Source organism: Diadema setosum, chromosome 7 (assembly GCF_964275005.1).
Source record: "Diadema setosum chromosome 7, eeDiaSeto1, whole genome shotgun sequence".
Classification (NCBI taxonomy): domain Eukaryota; kingdom Metazoa; phylum Echinodermata; class Echinoidea; order Diadematoida; family Diadematidae; genus Diadema; species Diadema setosum.
In genome coordinates, this window is record NC_092691.1 from 6,985,392 (window position 1) to 7,005,909 (window position 20,518).

A 20,518-nucleotide genomic window follows, 5' to 3' on the forward strand; every position below is an offset into this window, starting at 1 on the left:
TATGATCAAAAGATGACGAAACATTTCATCCAAAATATTACAATATGAAATATAATATTGTAGATAATTGACTATTGCTCTCTGCTGTTCACATTTTGCTATTATAGGCATCAACAGTGGCGGATCCAGCCGGGGTGCACCGGGCGCGCCCCCCTTTTTTGTTAAAACAAAAGAAATAAAAAGTAAAAATTGGGGTGGCGGTGCGTGCGCTCCCCTTTAATTTTGTTACGGAATTCCTGGATCCGCCCCTACATTAATATCATTCCATTATAAAGGTACCAATGAATCATTAACCGTTATGAGATATCTTGAGATATCGCTTTCATTACATAGGTCTGATCTTGTCCGAGCAACGATGAGAATATAGAATGATCTGATGCATCCACATGTCAACGAAAATGGAAGAAAAAGCAAACAAACAAAAAGAAACAAAATATTATGTACAATGTATGTATACATAATATGTATGCATATTGCATGGTTGTTGTTTTTTTTTTTTTTGGGGGGGGGGGGGAGGTGTCCATAAAATTGAATAATCGAGTCTACTTTTTACTTTTTTACGCATACAGGAGAACTTTATAATCAAATTGTTTAGAGATGATGACATATGACTTATTGGCGAAAAATTACAGCTATTTCGAAAGACCCAAACCCGACGTTTATTATAACTGTCGAGATTTTATATGTTTGTTTTTCCACTATTGCAAATATAACTTGAAGGTGGATTTTAGTTTCTATACAGTAGGTCCTCTCTCTATCATTAATATTGATAGGACCTATTGTCATTAAATTCGACCATCTTAAATTTCACCCCAGTGAATGGATTAAATAGTATGAAATTCAGAGAACACCCCCACCCCCCCCCCCCATACATACGCGGGCACATTTCACGCACATAGATATCAATCTATCGTTCTGTCGCTCTGTCAGTCCATCCTTCCATCCTTCCATCCAAAATTTGTTGGTCTGTATGATATCATATCTGTTGACATATTAGGTACACGTATCTTCAAACAGTTCCATTAAATTTGTAACCCACGGCAAAACTCTATAAGATTGCGTTATACATGTATGATTACTTACTTTGTCCAAATTGGAACCAATAATTGCTGCTATCATCAAAATGCCCCATGGACAGGCATTTAGTGTGGTGCAACGAGAAGCAGAGAATATTGCATTATTTTGTCTGTTTTCGATGTGTAAAAGCGCACATCTTCCCTGTAATTCTATGTCATAATTTCATTCAGTACACTTCTTTGATTTTTATCTTCAAGCAAGCACTACACACGGCTTAACAGGTAGATTTTTTTCATCTTTTTGAAGAGTTTTCTTTGTTTTGCTACTAAGGGCGTTAAGTTGCTACTAAACCCAATGTTCTCTATTTATTTGATGGAATGGAAAATAAATTTGAACTTTGAACTTGTACAAAAGACAAAAACAAAAATTGATCAAACAAAACCACCACTTTGCATGACTTAGTGTAGCTATCCCTAAACTAACTGAGAGTAAGTGTTCTGGATGAATGATTATGACAGTTTTAATGTTCTAAAGTTTCAAAATGCTTTAAAGGAACGATGATGATATTATAGTTGCAAACAAAATTATGTAAATAAGATGACGTAATGACGTCATCAATTCACAAATCTCCCACTGACTGACTGACTCCCACTGTCTCTATATTTTTTATAACATTATTAAAATTTGAAAGGGATTGATCCATTCTTTATTCGAATCATTGTTATGCAGTGTAAATCTAGCCCTTATTCTCTGAATATCATTTACAAAAAAAAAAAAAACAAAAAAAACCTCTCAATATGAGTATAACTTTCTGTGGAATAAAACAAAAAGATTTGGAGAGTCATGACGTAAGAAAATGGTTCTAAGTTTGCGAAAGTGCATGTCTGCGACTAAGTGGGAACGCAATGAAAATTAAAGTTATATATACTGTGATTTTATACCGATCAGTTCATATTTGATTTTGAACGAATATCTACATCTATTTTTACTGAACACTAACTACGGATGTATAGCAATTAAATATAGAAAGACATTGCACAACAGATATATAATATACAATATGTACGTGATATTGTACATCACACGTAATACAATAATCATACACAATCAATATCGGAAAAAAAAAACCAAACGCAGTCGACGGGAGTCGAACCCGCGCGGGGAGACCCCAACAGATACCTTTAGCGTTCAATGCGTCTACTTAAGTCTGTCGCCTTAACCGTTCGGCCACGACTACGTCAATTTAGTGCAATTGCCAGTTGCACACGGAATATATTTATACCGCTTTCGTTCGTAAAACATTTTGCAACAGTTACAAAATTCTGGGTGGTTTGCACGAATACCCTTATGGAACAAACACAGTGTTACCACAGTGTGTTCACATAGTTGACTATGTGTAAACAATGTGTTAACCATGTGGTCACAGTGTTGTCACAGTGTGGTATTTGAGATCACATAGTGTACCACATAATTGGCATACCGAACACAGAGTGGCGCACATATACCACAGTGTGGTATAGTGTTACGACAGTGTGTTCACATAGTTGACTATGTGTAAACAATGTGCTAACCATGTGATCACAGCGTTGTCACGGTGTGAGATTTGAGATCACATAGTATACCACATTATTGGCATCCTGAACACAGAGTGACACACAAATACCACAGTGTGGTATATATCGAACTATGTGTAAACCCTGTGTTCATAATGCTACCACAGTCTGATATTTCAGTTTAAGTGTTTTACCACATAATCCCCACATAGATCATATACTGAACACACTGTGATTCCTGTTTGACACAGTGTGGCATATATTTAACTATGTGTAAACCCTGTGTTGATAGTGTTGTCACGCTGTGGAATTTCAGATCATTCATTTACCACACAATCCACACAGACTTACCATAGTGTGGTATATATTGAACTATGTGTAAACCCTGTGCTCGGTGTTGTCACTTTGTGGGTTTCAGATCATTCACCTGCATCATCTCCACATACTTGGTATACTAAACACACAGTGTGGTATGTATTGAATTTGTGTGCTCCTGTGTCCATAATGTTGTTACACTCAAGTGGGAGTGCTGAGGTACAGAATGTGATACTTCATGCGGTATTCCTGTGGTATTTCTGTGGTGACACTGTGGTATTCCTGTGGTGACACAGTGGTATTCCTGTGGTAACACTGTGTTATTCCTGTGGTATTTCTGTGGTATTCCTGTGGTACAGACTTTGCATAGCTCATGAATATTTATAAAAAGCAACCTAAATTTGAGAAAATTCATAAAATACTTCTAAATTCAAAGTATTTGTGATGGGATTTCCTGTGAACTATTGTCTAATATTGATATTGTTATATCAATGTTATAAATTTTGTTATGAAAAGGTAATTTCATATTCAATAACAGTGTTATCAAGTCAGTAACCGTGCCTTCATGCATTACAAATATTGATACATCTGATGACTATGTGATATTAGATACATTTTGATGACTACGTGGTGACTACCACATTGTACTGTGGTGGACTATGTGGTGACTGCCACAGTGTGGTAGACTATGTGGTGAATACCATAGTGTGGTGGACTATGTGGTGACTGCCACAGTGTGGTAGACTATGTGGTGAGTACCATAGTGTGGTGGATTATGTGGTGACTACCACAGTGTAATGGACTATGTGGTTATAACCCTATGGTCATAGTGTGTGAGACTGTGGTTTGATTCACAGTGTTTTTAATATGTGTTTTGGACCATGTGTTGCACAGTGTGCTGACGCTGTGTTTCACACTGTGGTAAATACACAGTGTTACCACACGTCCCAAAATCACATATTAAACACATATTAAACACATGTGTTCGACACTGTGTTACACATTGTGTTCCACACTGTGTTCGACACTGTGTGCCACACTGTGTTGCACACTGTGTTACATGGTGTGGTAAAACTGTGTTCTTTCCATAAGGGTAAGCCTGAAAATATGACGAATGTGTCAATCACAGACGAGAGCGAGTACTCGATGGGACCTGAAGTGAATATCTACGACAGTTTGCATGAAATAGGAAATGAACAAGACTGCGTCGGCCGTATAGTTAACTAAACTTCTAAGTGTGATGATAATATAATTATGCAAATGTTTGCAAATATATGCGTCTATTCGCCAAGATATTGCGAAACCCCCGAATTTAACAGCCTTTAGTGTCTTCACCGCATGGGTTTTCCCACTGCGTTGTTTGATGTTATTGATCGGTTTTTTCCCCGACCCATAACCATGCCAGCTAGCGACAAGTAAATATTAAGATCGATGCTTCACAGTGACGTGAAAACTTTTAAACCAAATGCAATTGTGTGATCACAGCTTTAGGCTACACAGGAAAAAAAAAACTATTAATACTTTCATAAATACTAGTTTACAACAAAAAAATCGACATTATCATATTATGGCACCGCTTGACATTTTTTCATGCTCCCCGTATGACAGTAAACTGAGGTAGAATATTGCATGGTTCTACATTATTCAAATTGTCAGGTATACACGTGTAGTAAATCAACTATTTTGTTTTATGACTGGGTAACAACATTGATTACTATTACAAAGACAAAAAAGTGAGAAACGATGAAACTACGAAAGCTAGTGCAGCATTATGCAGGAATTTTATTAAGATAAAAATGCGAAATTAAGAGCAAAACAAATCATGAAGTAGTGTCACGATGATAGTTCTGAATAATCATCATTATCATTGTTTTCACTGTTGTAAACATCGTCAATATCTGAATGATACAATTGTTAATACTAACTTCATTCAAATTACAGGGTTAACTAATTACTCTGTAAACAGATGGCAAGTAACATTTTATTTCAATTAATGATCGATTGTCAAGGCAAGGTAGTAAAAAAGTAGTAAAAAAAGGTATTGCGGTATATGGATTGTGTTTTATGTTTGATGGGGAAAGTGCATCAGAGTGTAAGGATTACAAAATCGATGTAAAGACTATGAATAAATTGGTTTGTACAATTTGTTTCCATTGATGAAGAATAAAATATTCTTTAAAACAAAAACAAAAAAATGCTTGGCAAAAAGGGAGTAAACCCCGGCTATGGGAAGTAAGAAATGAACGTCGTAAAGATACAGTGTACAGGATTTTATACCTAATGAATCGATACCCTAATTACTATCCTTCCTTAGATTTGTTCAATCTGTAGTGATTTCTAATTTCAACTAAGAATAATCATTAATGAATCACATCAATCGTTGTGTTCTGAATTTGCAATGACTTGCAATAGTTTATTGTAAGCGTGTTTCTCTTTCTGTTGTATAACTGTCACTAACAATTATTATTGCATGCACCAGGGTAGAACTTCACCGAGTATTTAATTGTGTTGTAACCATGCAACAAAAGAATGACGAAACGATGAGGTATTTAAAGAGCAGCTTGGTAATGTATTGCATTAACACAAAAAAAGTAGTCGTGGCCGAGTTGGTGAAGGCGGTGGACTCAAGGTGAGTGTGAGTGTGTGAGTCACAGTGTGAGTGATATTATGTTGGCACTGCTCCTACCATCACTTTAGAGAAATTTGAGGATTCCATTGGGAGTTTCCCGCGCGGGTTCGAATCCCGCCGACTACGACACTATTTTTAGGCATCATTTTTTTCGGACCGTCTTATACATGGTATGTCCGAAGCTCTTTCTGGCCATTCAAGAAAATGCAGCCTCTGGTTTAACTGGTACCATGCAGACCACGGTATGCTCCTTGAGATTTTGGGCTAAATCCTTTAAGGTAAAAGTTAAAAAGTCATCAAAGTTGGCTATCAGAGAATATAGCACTTCTTATAGCCGACCCTTCATCAAGAAATGTCCAGTAGATGATTTGGTATAGGAAGGGAAAAGAAATAGACGATAATTATAGCGAAATTATAGTTGTAAAAGGAGAAAGGTCAACATCGACGGTTATTGCACTTTGATTAAAAATTCTCAATAACAAAAAAAAAAAAAAAATCTCTATTTTCAGCTAGGAATGTCCATTGGTGATAATTATTAGAGCCTAGGTCTGAAGGATATAATAAGGTTAGCTGCCTGAAAATGCATTGGTGAAAGGTCAAAGGTCAAAAATCATAATTTAGCTGAAATGTGATTTGTGTGACCGTATAATACTGCCAAAGTCGTATCAAAATCGTCGGTAATGTTATTTGGTGTTATGTACTATACATAAATCGGAAAAATGTTCTTTTGTATACCTAGAGGGCTATCAAGGGTCAATTATTCTTAGTCAGTTGACAAGATTAATGAACTGTGTATTACAGAGTCCTCGAAGAGCCATTATAAGCCAAGTAGGCCTACTTGTGATGCAGTGGTTGCGTTAGAAGGGGAGGCATGAATTTGATCCAGCTGACTTCCCGACGGCCAAATGGGTATAGTCTTTGTTTCAGATGCAATGGTTATAGAAGACAAAAATTTCCTATTAGGAAAGGAAATGTGCAAGGAACACTGAAATTTAAATACTATGTTGAAAAGGAAAGGATTATGGAAATTCTGGCTGGTGTCCTTTTCAGTTCAAGATATCTATCGTATACGTCGACTGATAAATCCTGATTTTGTGAGCTTAATCAAATGAGAGTTAGCATTTTATGACTCTTCATCATCACAAACTATACATTATGTATTATGTATGCATGAATAATGTGTGTGTATGTGTGTGTGTGTGTGTGTGTGTGTGTGTGTGTGTGTGTGTGTGTGTGTGTATCCATTGTCAAAGGGGTGCATTCATTAAAGAGACGATACAGTTCTGGTTGAGGCGAGGATTTAGCTTTTAACGTTTTGTCAGATATTCAGAAACCACTCTATGAGATGTCAAAGAGCACTATGCAATTCTAAGAGGAATCAAAAGTTTATTTGATGAAAATCGGTTTTGAAATGGCTGAGATAACCAAAAACAAGGTAAAACAAAGAGATCCTAATAAAAGGCGTGGCCTGTCGCCTTTTATTATTATCACTTTTTGGGATATCTCAACCATTTGAAAACCGATTTTCATCAAATAAACGTTGAATCCTTCGTAAAATTACATGCTCTTTCATATTCATTAAGAGGTTTCTCATTATCTCACTTAGGAATGTTATAAACCTGAATCCTCACCTCAACCAGTACTGTACAGTCCCTTTAACACTAAAAGTATGAATATATCGATCACAGATTTGGTTTTAAAGCTGCCACGTCGCTGTGAAACATCGATCTTTTTCTTTACTTGTCGCTATAATACTGTAACCAGGGAGGTGAGGTCACCTCCCTGCTGTAACCGATCATTAGCAATGCAGGGAGGAAAACCCATGTGAGATCGAAGAAATTGAAGTGGTATTGAAAAGCTGTAAAATCCATGTGACACAAATTGAAAGAGAAATAAATGGTGGGTCAGGGCACATAAAAGTAAAGGCATTCATTATTGCCAGGGATAAATGGTATGGGAACCCACACACGTTGCCCCTGAGGAACATTAATAGATATATACAAATTACAAACTATGTTGATTGTTTAATATATATGCCTACATTATGTACATTACATATCGTATAGGCTTATAGTATCTGCTGAACAATTCATTTTAACACTCTGTACTAACAGTTATGTTATAGATACATGTCTATAGTAAAATCAAACAAGAGAGTTGAAAGGAAAAATTTAACCAAAGTCAGATGTAAGGTCTTTGGTAATGCTGAACATTTCATTGTTTTTGTTTTTGTTTTCTCAAAAATTGCAGTATTCAACAAAGCCTTAAACATGAATGTGTTTAAAAAAAGAAAGAAAGAAATGACAAGATTTTTTGTTGTAATCGATAAATCCCCTTCTGTCTGAAAGTCATCAGTGCTAACAACAATGATTTCATGCAAGGGATAAATACTTTTTTTTTTAAATTGAGTCTTTTATTTCATTATATAGGATTCGATGACGTCATTACGCAATTATCATTAATGCTCCTTAACACATTTAAAACTTTAGAACATCACAACTTTCATATTCGGTATTTAGGTCTACGCCTTCTTTCTTTCTGTGTAATGGATAACCACACAAAATAATTCAAAAATACATACTTTTTTAAAATCAATATTGTCTTGCGTACGTACGAATCAACCTTTTACGCCGCGCTTATCGCTTGCTTGATAGTACGAATATGGCCTCAAAGAATTAAGTGAAATGAATGAAAACCACATAAGATTATGAAAATGAATGTACGGTGTAATCTATTAAAAAGAAACGAATGCGATAATCCGTGCTTCGTACTACATAATAGTTCATAAGGTATTTTTGGTTACATCACTCGGTTCGGACAAAGTGAATACGTGTTTATAAAGCAGTCTTAGAATCTAATTGAACAATTTGGTGATTCCTATAGGAATAGACAGGCAGACTACTCGTAATAGATAGGTAAGACGATGGAAGGATGAACAGACAGAGCAACAGAATGAATGAAGAGATAGAAGGAAAGATGGCCCACGTTTGCACGCGTGAATCTTATTTCGTACTACATCTATTCAGCAATGATATAACATAGTCGAATTAACTGACAAAATAAAATCATAAAAGACAGTGATAGAGAGAGGGTCTGCTGTAGAGAAACTGGACACCAACTTCAATTAGGTTGTAACCAATTAAATTGAATTGAATTGAATTGAATTGAACTGAATTGAACTGAATTGAATTGAATTGAACTTGAAAATATACACTTCCAAATAGAGCAAAACCAAACATAATGACTCGTGAAAGCTTTACATCGAAAGATATCCAGAAAGTTTTGGATATTTCACAAAATACTAGATATCGGTGATATCTATGACATAATATATGCCATCCTATCATGCCTATTACAATATCCTTCAGTGAGGACCTCCGGAATAAGAGACCAGGCAGAAAAACCGAAAAAAAGTAAAATACAGACTACATCTGGTATTATATTATATGCAATATAATCTCATTCATGTATACATTATACAAAGAAAGTCGCAGACATTCAGGTACACATTGTGAATTCTGCAGAGGCGAGACAAATCGGGAAAATATTTGCCGTAGTCGGCGGGACTCGAACCCGCGCGGGACATACCCAACAGATAACTCTGGGAATCATTTTTTCCTATGATATAAGTCTGCCGCCTTAACCAACTCGGCCACGACTACACTTTTTTCATTGCATTCTTTGGTGTGGTACGAGAAATATATAAATCACTGAATTCCATGACTTGCTGTAGTCACAGTTACAAAACTCCAAAATGTTCCCCCAATTAAGCTTTGAATTTAAAAAAAAAATGTTCGTAAACCACCGACGCAAACCTGCACAACTTCGACCATTTAAGAATAATAGGTGACTAGTCACATGAAAAAAAAAATGTAAAATTATCATAGGCACAAAATAATTGCTAACATAAGTATTTCAATTTCGATTTTTTATGAATCCGTTAAACTAATAATCATATCGATTCACATAAAAACTTGCCAAGTCCAAAGAGACATGTCTTTGGTTTTGGGGGGGGGGGGGGGGCTTCCCCGCAGAGGTATCGATTGTCTCTGATATGCCTTTCTCCTAAAAAAATCCACACAGCTTCAGATCGATGAGTTACAGCACTACGGTTAGCAAGATAGTACTGTACTGACAAAGGGACATGTTTTATGAGCATTACTTACTCAATGTATAGTGAAAGACGATCGCCATACTCAGATCATGGAGCTATGCACCTCAGACACTCCCAGGACTACTTCAGTACGCTGGCTCTGCAGCTCTATTTGGATTTTAGATTTTAGACAGCTCGGAGTATTCTCAAAAAAAAAATAGTGTCAGGTAAGAACATATTTATATTGTAAAGGGCAATTCGACTGCAGCACTTAGGCGGCTGGGATACCTCCGCTTGTTAATATAATTAATCAATCACTATATCTGTCATAAGTACACGGCTCTTCATTTACATTTTGATGAAGGTATTTGATCTTGAAGACAGACCGAGGACTTTAAAGGGGATGGCTAGTAACTGATCAGTGAGAATCAGTGGGAATGCTGGGGGATGATTGTTCCAATCCTTGTGGGATTCACTTAAGAGTACATTATATATCTATTGTTGTGTGAAATTTATTTGCTTCAGAATGGTCTCATATTCAAGTAATGTGCAGTTTAATGTTTCCAGGTTAGCATGCCTGTACAATGACGGGGCATTAAACTGCACATTACTTAAATATGAGACCGTTCTGAAGCAAATGATTTTCACACAACAATAGATATATAATGTACTCTTATATGAATCCCACAAGAATAGGAACAATCATCCCCTAGCATTCCCACTGATTCCCACTGATCAGTTACTAGCCATCCCCTTTAACACTCTCTGCCAAACATTACAAAACCAAAAATCAAATAGATTTAGTTACGTCCATTGCCCCATATAGCATTATCCCCAAACTTATCCCAGTCATGTGCCAGTCCATAGAGCTTAGGGTAAAAGTGTGACTAGAAAATGACTTTAGCTAACTTCTGGTGACCGTTGACCTTTCACCCCTGCCTATTGGAGGCGACCAATTTCTATTCTTTCTTACCAGATGATTATTATTATTTCTGTATATAGCTAACTGAAGCTATGTGCCGAGAATGAGATTTTTAACAAAAGTGCATTGACCTTTGATCTTGACCTTTGATCTTTCACGACGGGTTAGTATAATGTTTTATTTCTACCCTAAAGGTATCTTTACATTAACTTTAACATCAAAATTTGATGTTAAAGTTAATGTATAGATACCTTTAGGGTAGAAATAAAACATTATCCCATTAATCTGGACATTTCTAGCTGAAGTAGGGTCTACTGACTTGAAAATGATGTCCCTTATTAGTCCATGGTCATAATCGTTTCGTCACAACAGCTCCATTGGTTTGAACGCTGTACATGTAAACGAATAATTGCAGTGTATGATGATACTAGTAATAATTTTGTAATGGTGTATAAACCAACAGAAACAAGTTTCTCTTCTACAAAGTAATTTCTGTCAATTCACTGATGCAAAAGATTGCATGACTCAATAATGCCAAATGATACTTCCTTTCCTTTGACTTGGTTTGCAAATACAAATTAACACAGAGGAATGTTGGACGACAATAATTGTAATTCTTATCACACATAATTATAGATGACGTGTATGCTTACAGTAGATATCATTGTTTTGTAAAACATGTGAAATATGTTAATGTCCCGTGTGTTTAATTGTACAATAGTTACATTCGCGCTTCAATTTAAAAGGCTATTTGTATTTGGCAATCAAATTTGATGTTAGATTATGACAGTTGTTATCATAAATCATGATACGATTTCAGAGTGAAAAACCATACCATATTCTGATTGAATTTTGTAATTATGTATATAAGTAGACTGAAATCAAACACCAGAACAGTTTCAACAATATTATTGACAAAAATGGTAGAAGATTATGCATAATGCTGGGCATTACTGAATTTTCTTTACGTGTTGCCCGGAACTGTCACACCAGTCACAATCACATTTTATGAGATTATGATGTTATGGCTTCAGGGGCCTTTATTCTTGATTTCTATATATGGTACTTCAGAATTTGCACCTTTTTTTTTTGGGGGGGGGGGGGGGCAAAATAACGATGCAAAGATTATGGCTTTATCAAGGAAGGGGGCGTCAACAACTGGTCATCATCGCAAATTATAATTTGCATAATGATATGTTTTGCGACTTTCAGCTGCGAATTGATCAGATTTCAAAGTTGGTGATGTCATTCACTGCATTATACAAAGGTCCGTTGAGTTGTTTCAAAAAGTCGCACGTGTAAGAATCAAGAGAAGCAAATTGTGCTTAAATGTCCTGAAGTGTTTGAAGCCAAGGAAACAGCCCCTAGGCTAATATAATACTTGATATCAGGGGTCACACGTGTCATACATTAATCAGAGGTCATTTCGGGTGGATGGCCGTCTTTGACCTTTCCCTCCCTGGTATCGCCCACGTGGTTCTAACTAGCGACGAGACGCTGTACATGTCGCTATGTGCTGTGAAACACACCAACGAATCAGAATCAAGTGAAGGGCGAGCTGTTTCACTTTCGTCTACTGTATTTACACAAGGACATATATATTATGCATAGTAAAATTATGTAGGCCCACATACTTAATGCAATATTGAATATGATTAAGGAGAGAATGATATTATCCTCTGATAGATTGATGTTATAATACAATGGTTTATTTTGCAGTCATGTTTCTCCCGACTCTGCAGATTGAAGATACTGTAATGGTTATCATGTGACTTTGTTCTTCTTATTTATTGATAAGACCACAGTTATTCATTGCCTAACTATTCAGATTTTCTCATCAACATAATGAATTTATTTTATTTCTGACTTGCTAATCGCGATGCCTTGGTTCCATGGAAAGAAAACAATGTCGTCTAAATTTCGTTTAGGGCTGTATAATGATAATTATCAACGTAAAAAAAAAAAAAAAAAAAAAAAAAAAACGCCCGTTGACAGCGGGAATTAGTTTCTTTGGTATTGATTTGTGTGATTAACGCGAATATCTGACACGTACTTCTGTGCAATACTGAAAGTTTCAGGATAGTAAAATGATTGCAAGGAATGATAATCTGTTAAAGATTATCTCAACCCGTTGAAGACTAGTCCCAAGTATATTCGGGCAGGTGTCTGTGGAAAATGCCTGTTACAGCAAAATCAGTTTGCCCTCAACGGGTTAAGAAATCTCGTTCCTTCCCAAATGCCGTGTGTCAAAATTTTTGTATACCATGTTTTACGAACACGAATTAAGTTGTCATGACTAGCGTCGATACTGTTTTACCTCTTTTGTTGTGAATGGGGTGGTATTCGTTTTGATGTATATTAGGAATGCTATCTCGTGTTGAAACGTCAGATCAAACTGTTTCATAAACGACAGTCCGTGTGTATAACGGACCCACTTGTTGATATTCTTTGAGTCCAACCGTTTCATCACCAGAAAGGGTTTTGAATGTTATTAGTCAGACATCTCCGAAGTCACTACAGTGTGTTATGCCGCAAAATATAACGAAAGTAAAAACCAAACAACAACAATAGCGACAACAAATTCGCCACATGACTTCACCTCCGAAGTCGCGCTTATTCGGTCCCGAATCAGCGTGTCTCGGCGAACTAATCGCACAACGGAGATTGGTCTACATTGAATGACGAACAATGGCGCGGGTCAGACGACCTGATTGAAATCACATGCTATTGTTACATCTAATCGTATTTTGCGCCTTTCTTTTGGCTCAGAAATTGTTGGGTGCACCTAAATGTGTCATAAACGCCTTCAGACAGATTTCGTCGACAAACACATTCCTCTCTTCTTTGATGCTTGTGCACTCTAGCCAGAACTTAAAAGAGTGTTTCGGTTTAAGGGCTTACATTGAATGATTGAGAGTGTAGTCCACTGAGGCGTACGTATTGCATCATAACATAGTTTCTGACCAAACAAGTTACTAAAATTTGTCTTGACGAAACGATGGTTATAGACACAAATAGGTATTGGTGTTTGTGCTCGTGCGCAATTGACAATGTCCAAAATGAAACGAAGAGGGGCGCTCGTCATGCTAGCTGACACGGGCACCAAAATCGGTGCGCGTCCCGTTTACTTACTCAAAAGCGAGATTTTCGTCAGAAGTTATCAATCATAATATGACCAAGGAGGTAATAGGCTCGCCTAGTACCTCCTTGATATGACCTAAGACTTTAATTTGATCAAATACTACATTTTATTCTTTCATTTTCCATTATTCTTGGTCATAACCAACTGTATCAGAACAGGGGAGAGAGAGAAATAGGCGTATTGTCATCGATTTCATCAACTCTCTGCGAGGCACATTAATTTCTTGTTCATAGTATGTGTGTGAAATTTGTGCAAATATGACTCATTGGCACAAAAGAAGGATTAAAAAAAAATGTTAAGGAATAGGCCTGGATAACATCGTAATCCAGGTATATCACTGTAAGAGCAATGTATCCGTTAAAGGTCCAGTTTACCTTTGGCAGCAGTGATTTAAAAAATGTTCAAGATATCACTTTTGATAAAATTGTGTAGGTCAGTTGTATCACAAAACATCCTACCAGATAAAATTTTCGCAATAAAGCCTAAAACATAAGAAGATATCACTATTTTTCTCATTAAACCATAACTGTAGACGGTTTAGTCTGGAAACATTCTTATTATAACTATTGTTCACATTTTGTGTATTTAACGATACTTAACATCGATTATACTGGTTCAAAATTTTACATCTGTTGTTTCTATCCCTAACTCACATTTAAGAACTCTTTTGCAGCATTAATGCTGGATTTTTGTTTTATCTGCAAATGGTAAATTATGCCTTTAAGTTTACAGTTCATAAATTCTCTATCCAAACTTTGTTATTATTTCTTTACGATTACCTGGTACACAAGCCAATGGGGGGCTCGGGACACGGACTGGCATCGTCTCCTCTTATTAGTGCTGCTACGCTAGACTAGAGTAAAATACTATGATACTATCCTATAGAGCTGTAACTAGTATCTTCGTTCCGTCAAATATATAGGCCTAGATCATTTGAATTCCCGTGTTTTTCTTCATCTTTGCAGCGTCTAATGATACTGCCATTATTCTGTCTTATTTGAAATAACTTATTTCAGTGGACGAAAACTGGAACGTAGCGTCGCCGTGTTCGTCGTGGCCTTGTCGTGACCGTGCCACATGAGGGCGCTATACTCAACTCTCCTCACGGGGTGCAGTTCATTCAGCTCACCCGGCGGTCTTCGGCACGTCAACGGGTTTTTGTTCCTTTCTATCCCGTTACTTGTTCAAATGCATTAGTGCTTATTAGTAAAACCGCTAACTCGAGTGAGAACTCCTTACGTAATTCACTTTGTCGTTCGATTGAACACCGATGAATGCCCCCCTTTGAAATTTCTCCAAACCATTGTCCGAATTCCTGGGCGGAAAATTGCAGCTTTCTTCCCCGTCAACAGTCGTGGAGTGTTTTCAACGAGTCGTTTTATATGTCGGTTCTGTGCAAACTCGTAACATCTCGCTGTAAACAAAACGCGAGAAACGGTCGGTGGTCACAGGGGCAGCCGAGTCCCGATCCAAAGTGTGAACCCCGAATAGTGTTTCTGTACGTAGTGTGCTAAACGATACCGTTTTCTCCTGCGATTGATGGGTGTGTGTGTGTGTGTTTGTGTGTGTGTCGAGAAAGGCGAAAAAATGTCCCAGTCTGCAAATACATTGGAGCCGTGGGTGAAAATCAAAGTTATCCTAACAGTGAATAACTAACTTGTGAATCGCGATGTTTCCGTGGAAAGAACACAATGTCTAAATTTCGTTTAGGGTTATATAATACAAATTATCAACTTAAACAGCAGGAATTAGTTTAAATAACGAGGTGTGTGTGTGTGTTTGTGTGTGTGTCGAGAAAGGCGAAAAAATGTCCCAGTCTGCAAATACATTGGAGCCGTGGGTGAAAATCAAAGTTATCCTAACAGTGAATAACTAACTTGTGAATCGCGATGTTTCCGTGGAAAGAACACAATGTCTAAATTTCGTTTAGGGTTATATAATACAAATTATCAACTTAAACAGCAGGAATTAGTTTAAATAACGAGGCTTAACTCTATAAACAGAAATAAACAAAATAAGATGTTGCCAGTCCGCTATAGAGTTATTTATGGTATCTTCTAGTTGGTGTAGCACAAAAATAAAGTTCCTAACTGAGCAAACAGGGTTATGTTTATCGCACTACAGGAATATTTTGTCAGATGAAAGCAACACTACACTATTATGTCTATTGCTGTGTGTGAAACAAGCAATGAATGCATCGTGTGATCACACCAGCATGGGAGATTTTTTTATGAAATTCATTTTCACATTCTATTCGTCACACAGATGCTCTTATACTTGCCTTATGAAAATTTAGAGTAGATTCATTGAATAAGTAAACAGATTATTAAGTTGATGTTATTTGTAACTATAAATATATGCAAAAGCAGCTATTTTGCGGTTGACATCTATTTCTCATAGGCCTGTAAGTTATATAACTTTCAAAGTATGAAATGTTGTCTGTGTAAAGAATACAACATATTCGATCTGTTTTGTTTAGTGTATTGTTACAGGCAGATCCACTGCATTTCAGAGGGAACAATTGCCAAATATATATATATATATATATATATATATATATATATATATATATATATATATATATATATATATAATTATGTGGACCGAATGAATGCAGCAATATTAGTAGAACACACCAGCGAAGTTTAAGAAAATTCAGACAACCCGTTCAAGAGTTATGACTTTTTACAGTTTCGGTGCCGCCATCTCTGGATGAGAAAACTACAGCAGTTCGGGAAGTTACTGCAGAACAAAGGTATAAAGAAATTCCAAAGAGAACTCCACAAAATATTATTATTTTTTTTTTTTAGAACTACACATTTCCTCGTCTTGTTACGGACATGATTTGATACTACTTATATAGTTTACTCTGCTTTCAGAAAGTTGGAAGTCAAGAGCTCTGTCATTATGCTAGAAAAATGAAAATGGCGAAGTTGAATTATCTTTACATTTTGTTTATATTGCTGCATTCACTCAATCCACATAATGCATTTCGGTATCATTAACCTTTAAACGAAGGCGGCATCACTAAGCAGAGAAAAAGTTCATCCAATAAAGAAGTTTGATGACGATGAAGACTTCTGTTGGATGACATATCACCGTAGGGGGCAAGTCCGTCGAAAAACAAAATGTCATAATTATTCTGATATGTTGGATACTTATCTGGGAGCTTTTGCACTTGTGTTTATGTGTATGACGAACACATAATTGACTGAATTACCTTTCTTTTCCATTCAGAAATCATTAAGAAATCTTTTTTTTTTTAAATCTTGTGTGGATATCTAGGTGGAAACGTCGACTTCCAGGAGAACCAGTCAAGAACGCATTAATGTCGAATGTATGTGTAAGAAGAAATTGCAGCGATGAGGTGAAGGGCATGCATGGCCCAGATTTACCACAGGATAGGGAACAAATTGTAACCTTAGACATGAACTTGAACTACTACATCTCTATGTCATGATTTTGACCGTTTCTACTGAACTGCTCTTTGTAGTGTTATTTGATAGGTTCCTATAAGGATACATAACTTCGCGGTCATGTGGGTTCATCATGCTATATGTGACAGGGAATTCGTATCATAGCAACCTGAAGCACGATATGTGCAGTTTTGGATCGAAGAAGCAGACTTGGCCGCGGAATTTCATTCCGATCATTATATTCGCCACGACTTCAGACTTCCGATTGAATTAACTGGGCCATTTTGGCAGGAAAAGTAGAGCAGCTAGATTAGAATTCAAGGAAACTGAACCCTGCGCTCTCCGCTCGCTGTCTGGTCGAGAGTCGGCAACCCAAACCCCCTTTTCTACTCGCTGGGTAATCATGTATAACTTCAAACAAAATTTGGCGGCAAAATCTTGTCAGCGATTTGATCTCAATTTGCCAGACTGTAGAGCTAACTATACAATTCAATCATGTGGAATCTCTCTCCTTTTTCCCTAAGTCTTTCCCTCCTCTTACTGCTTTACCATTGATATATTGTTCGCATAGACCCTAGCTAGAGGGAAGAAAAAACTGCATCGAGGATTTCCGACGCCATTGATTATCAAGCAGATAGTCGCGTAAGTACGCGCCTCTAGCTCTTTTAACAAGTTCCCGCATACTGTGAGTTAGGTTGTTTGGAATAATAGTCTACCTTCCAGGAGTTTCCCTATCTTTTTACATGATTTTTAAGGTTCGTTAGTATAGCCTCTGTACAAGACACAGTGTGTTCCAAGAATAGCACTTCAGAACAACACAGCTTTACAGAGAACATAGCTGGAGCACACCAATTGACTGTATAAGGTTGGAGCTGCGTAGGGGAGTTGTGTCATCATATGAAAACAAGGCATGTCCGAAGTCTCTCTCTCTCTTTTCTAAAGGGTTATACCCATGCATGGTCCCTATACATCGCATCCCAAGCGGTCAGCGCTCGGCCGAGAACGAGTGGAACGGCAGAGCGGTCCGACGCTGGTGGTCAGGCAACAATAGGTCCGTCCATCAAAACCGGAGCGCAAAAACACTAACTTTGCCAAGGAACTTTCTTAAAAAGGGAGAAATGTTTTTCTGCCCCTCTGCCCTCTCCCCGCAGCGGATCGGAGAGAGTAAATCTCTCTGCAAATATTGGCCCGAAACTATTGAACGAGCATTCTTGTCCGAGTGTTTTTCACCAGAAGTTTGGGTCGGCTAAGCCGAAGAAAGCTAACAAAACCAGGGTATACGGTGAATGCTGACCGCACTTTGGTGCTGATTCTTGTCATTTTGGAGAGTGAAGAATAGTTGGAAATGACATTCCACTCTTTTGTGCCACATGCATACACACGCACCCTCGCTCACACAACATATGGATGTATCACACTCTCACACAGTTCTTTTGGCCTATAGTTGTTGCTAAAATATTTGACGGGAATGACGTCATACTTTTATGTGGATGAACAAGAAGGAAAGGTCACATACCATGTCATCTTCGTCTTATCTATCAATGTGAACAATGTTACCGCGAACAGAACAGTGTGTTGTGTGGTAAGATTTGGAAACGAACAATCTCACTTTTTTTTTTTTTTTTTTTTTTTTTGGGGGGGGGGGGTCAAATTTAAGAAACTTTCATTGTTCTGCTTGTTTGATTACACGGCATATACGAAAGTCAATGGTCAAGAAAACCTCGCATGCCATGATAATGCGAGCCTGATGAGCATCAACAGCAAATGAAGCTATAGCAGAGGAATTTGAGGATGCTACTTCGGAGCAGCAGAAGCTACCACGCAGTAGAATTTGCTATTAGGAGTGAGTATAGTCGTTCTCCCATAAATGTTTTGCCATTATTGTCCTACTGATTCAGATGGGATGAATCTAATAAGATGCGATGGATATTTTGAATGGTGTTATGTGCTTGGTTTCGAGACCAGCGCACGAGTCTCAAAACTTCTCAATGGCCAAAACAGCATGGAATAGTTTTCGTGACGTTTTGAGGTTAGCCATATAAAGCGGGCAGTTTATGAGAGGGACTTCTGAAATTGCCCACTAACAACCAGTGTGTCTCCATCATACAGCCATTGCATTACGGCTGATCGTTTATAGGTTGTTTGCACGTTCGCATAATAAACGCACTTCACGCTTGGTTGCCATTACTGGCATCCTGTGATAAAATTTACATCCTACACCTTGCACTAAATCCTCCTCATCTGTTGAGTGACAATAAATAGAGAACTTGGACCACCCTTATACCAGTGTGTGTTTGCTAATGATGTTGACTATAGTGATGTAGGGCCGCAACATGGTACAGGCAAACCAGTCTGTAAACAACGCGGTCTCATTAACCATTTCTGAGAATAAGACCAAGAGTGTATTTGAACGTGCGATGTAAGTTTTACAACCCAATCAAACACGGGCAGCATCACGAGCCTTTTGTTGTGGTAATGACCGCTAGCTGAGTTGCGAGCTGATAATAGCTGATGCAGGATTTCTTAATACTAGATCTCTGTTTCCGATGGGTCGAAAACAAAATGAAGAAAATGTAAAATTTGAAAGAAACACTAAGTTCAGCTGACAAGAAAAGAAAAGGAGATGAAAGTAGATTGAAGAAGGTGGATGACAGAGAGAATGGGAAAAATGAGAAACAGGTGACGGAAAGGAAGAGGAGGAGGAGGAGAAGAATAAGAGAAGAAGGGGAAAAGGATGACGTAATTCATAGGTGACAAAGGATTAAAAGAGGTAACAGGTGGATGAGGACGAGGAGAAGTTGAAGAAGAAACGAGATTGGGGAAAGAACAAGAAAAACGGAAAGAAGGAGACAAAGATAGAGTTGGCTCAGTCGGTAGTGCGTCTGCCTCACGATCCTAAGGACCCGGGTTCGAACCCGAGTCTGGACTGAGCAATGCTGTGTGTAATCATACCGTCCCCTCTGGACTCCTGCCCTCTAGCAAGAGGCAAAACACTATCGGATAGGACATAAAATGAGAGAGTCACAACCCATGCGTGTAAAAGATCCCGCTTCATTAATTCATCACGAAGAGCAGGGTGTTTAACCCGGTGAAGTGGTCCCAACTCACATCCAACTGGACCCCATGGAAGACCAGCTTAGTGTAGCTGAATACGGGCTATCCAGCCATCTTCTCAGATGGAAATGAACAAACGAACGAACAACAAACAAACAAACAAACAAAAAACAAACAAACAAACAAACAAGCAAACAAACCGAACACCGAGTATGTATCCCTTAACAGCAAATTATTTATCTCATTTATAAAACACCAGCTGAATGTTCCAGTCGAGTAATCCTCTTTTCGGTGGTCTTCTCCTTAAAGTTCTGATCATTGGTCTTTAGTCCTTACTGGATTTGTTTTTCTTTCTGTATACATGTAGTGTTGGAAAT

General features: G+C 37.5%; 3 non-coding genes across 3 annotated transcripts; 1 reads left to right on the plus strand and 2 right to left on the minus strand.

The window, feature by feature from the left end:
• Positions 1-2,149: 2,149 nt before the first annotated feature.
• Positions 2,150-2,254, minus strand: Trnal-uaa (transfer RNA leucine (anticodon UAA)). The gene is made up of 2 exons: positions 2,218-2,254; positions 2,150-2,194 (listed from the first exon to the last, which is right to left on the minus strand). It is a non-coding gene; the product is annotated as a tRNA-Leu (tRNA).
• A 3,222-nt stretch (positions 2,255-5,476) lies between these two features.
• Positions 5,477-5,640, plus strand: Trnal-caa (transfer RNA leucine (anticodon CAA)). Its single transcript has 2 exons — positions 5,477-5,514; positions 5,596-5,640. It is a non-coding gene; the product is annotated as a tRNA-Leu (tRNA).
• A 3,426-nt stretch (positions 5,641-9,066) lies between these two features.
• On the minus strand, positions 9,067-9,176 carry Trnai-uau (transfer RNA isoleucine (anticodon UAU)). Its single transcript has 2 exons — positions 9,139-9,176; positions 9,067-9,111 (listed from the first exon to the last, which is right to left on the minus strand). It is a non-coding gene; the product is annotated as a tRNA-Ile (tRNA).
• Positions 9,177-20,518: the final 11,342 nt, after the last annotated feature.